Source organism: Triticum dicoccoides, chromosome 5A, assembly GCF_002162155.2.
Source record: "Triticum dicoccoides isolate Atlit2015 ecotype Zavitan chromosome 5A, WEW_v2.0, whole genome shotgun sequence".
NCBI lineage: Eukaryota > Viridiplantae > Streptophyta > Magnoliopsida > Poales > Poaceae > Triticum > Triticum dicoccoides.
Genome location: NC_041388.1, coordinates 128616142 through 128618905, shown reverse-complemented (window position 1 = coordinate 128618905; position 2764 = coordinate 128616142).

Sequence of the window (2764 nt, the reverse complement as noted above, 5' to 3'; positions counted from 1 at the left end):
TCAGAGTTGACCGCTGACATCATGCTGACGTCATAATAGTATTTCCTAAATTAATTAATTCTGTTAGTCCTAAAAATGATTTAAATCTTTAATAATTAATATAAAATAAACCGTAGCCCGGATGAAAAAACTTTGTACATGAAAGTTGCTCAGAACGACGAGACGAATCCGGAAACGCAGCCCGTTCGTCCGCCACACATCCCTAACCTATCGAACTCGCAACTTTCCCCCTCCGGCTCCTCTGTCCGAAAACGCCAAACACCGGGGATACTTTCCCGGATGTTTCCCCTTCCCCGGTATCACCTCTTACCGCGTTAGGGTACCCCTAGCACCGATACTTGTCATGTCATACATCGCTATGCATCTGTTTGCTTAAATATTTATTGTTTCTTCCCCCTCTTCTCTCGCTAGACACCGAGACCGACGCCGTTGCTACCCAGTACGACTACGGAGTTGACGACCCCTCTCTCTTGCCAGAGCAACCAGGCAAGCCCCCCCCCTTTGATCACCAGATATCGCCTACTCTTCTCTATACTGCTTGCATTAGAGTAGTGTAGCATGTTACTGCTTTCCATTATTCCTATCCTGATGCATAGCCTGTCCTTGCTACTACTGTTGTTACCATTACCTGCTATCCTACTGCTTAATATAGGATGCTAGTGTTCCATCGGTGGCCCTACACTCTTGTCCGTCTGCCATGCTATACTACTGGGCCGTGATCACTTCGGGAGGTGCTCACGGGCATATACGATATACTTTACACAGTTACATTACCTGTGATACTGTTCGGAGATGGGGGCTGAAGGGGCAGGTGGCTCCATCCCGGTAGAGGTGGGCCTGGGTTCCCAACGGCCCCCGATGGTTACTTTGAGGCGGAGCGACAGGGCAGGTTGAGACCACCTAGGAGAGAGGTGGGCCTGGCCCTAGTCGGCGTTCGTGGATACTTAACACGCTTAACGAGATCTTGGTAATTGATCTGAGTCTGGCCACTGGCTTATACGCACTAACCATCTACGCGGGGACAGTTATGGGCACTCGATGTCGTGGTATCAGCCGAAGCACTTCGTGACGCCAGCGACTGAGCGGCGCGCGCCGGGTTGGACCATGTAACGTGACTTCCTTTGAAATGGAGGTTGCTAGGTCTGCTCTCCGGCCGCGTACGCAACGTGCAGGTGTGCTATGGGCGATGGGCCCAGACCCCTGTGCGCTTAGGTTTAGACCGGCGTGCTAGCCTCTCTGTTGAGCCTAGGAGGGGCTGCGACATGTTGATCTTACGAGGCCGGGCAGGACCCAGGAAAGTGTGTCCGGCCAAATGGGATCGAGCGTGTTGGGTTATGTGGTGCACCCCTGCAGGGAAGTTAATCTATTCGAATAGCCGTGATCTTCGGTAACAGGACGACTTGGAGTTGTACCATGACCTTATGACAACTAGAACCGGATACTAAATAAAACACACCCTTCCAAGTGCCAGATACAACCGGTGATCGCTCTCTCACAGGGCGACGAGGGGAGGATCATTGGTTAGGGTTATGCTATGCGATGCTACTTGGAGGACTTCAGTCTACTCTCTTCTACATGCTGCAAGACGGAGGCTGCCAGAAGCGTAGTCTTCGACATGATTAGCTATCCCCCTCTTATTCTGGCATTCTGCAGTTCAGTCCACCGATATGGCCTTTACACATATACCCATGCATATGTAGTGTAGCTCCTTGCTTGCGAGTACTTTGGATGAGTACTCACGGTTGCTTTCTCCTTCTTTTCCCTCTATCCCTTCTACCTGGTTGTCGCAACCAGATGTTGGAGCCCAGGATCCAGACGCCACCGTCGACGACGACTCCTACTACACCGGAGGTGCCTACTACTACGTGCTGCCCGCTAATGACGACCAGGAGTAGTTTAGGAGGATCCCAGGCAGGAGGCCTGCGCCTCTTTCGATCTATATCCTAGTTTGTGGTAGCCTTCTTAAGGCAAACTTGTTTAACTTATGCCTGTACTCAGATATTGTTTCTTCCGCTGACTCGTCTATGATCGAGCTCTTGTATTCGAGCCCTCGAGGCCCCTGGCTTGTAATATGATGCTTGTATGACTTAATTTATTTGTAGAGTTGTGTTGTGATATCTTCCCGTGAGTCCTTGATCTTGATCGTACACATTTGCATGCATGAATAGTGTACGATTGAATCGGGGGCATCACAAGTTGGTATCAGAGCCGACTGCCTGTAGGAATCCCCCTTCCACACTCCTTGGCCGAAGTTGAGTCTAGACATTACAAAATCTTTTACTAACATGGCTGTGTGCCTTACGGGCCCACATCGCCATTTGGGTGGTATTAGGCTCTTTTACTCCTCGATCCTTACTCTAGGACACTGAACTCTCTCCTACTCGGGTTAAACGATTTTACTAACTCTAACACTAGGATCCCATGACCACGTTCACCCCAAAGTTGGATAAGCCCTAGTTATTCTTTAGAGTAGTATTTGAACATTATCCACATTGTCATTTGACTCCTGTGAAAACATCTTTGTTTTCAGATGGAACCCACGAGGCAGGTCGTGCGCCACACGACGGCCATTGGTGCCTCAGGATCACCAGCTGTGTTGGTTGAGATGATGACCTATCTGGGTTATCGCTGGCACCCTGAGTACACCGTCTATGAGGAGTATCAGGACTTCAACCAGGAGCAGTACCATGCCATCGTCCACCTCTACTCTCGAGAGTATGACTCCACTACTGTGCTGCACACTGCTCATGGTGTTGGAGTGACT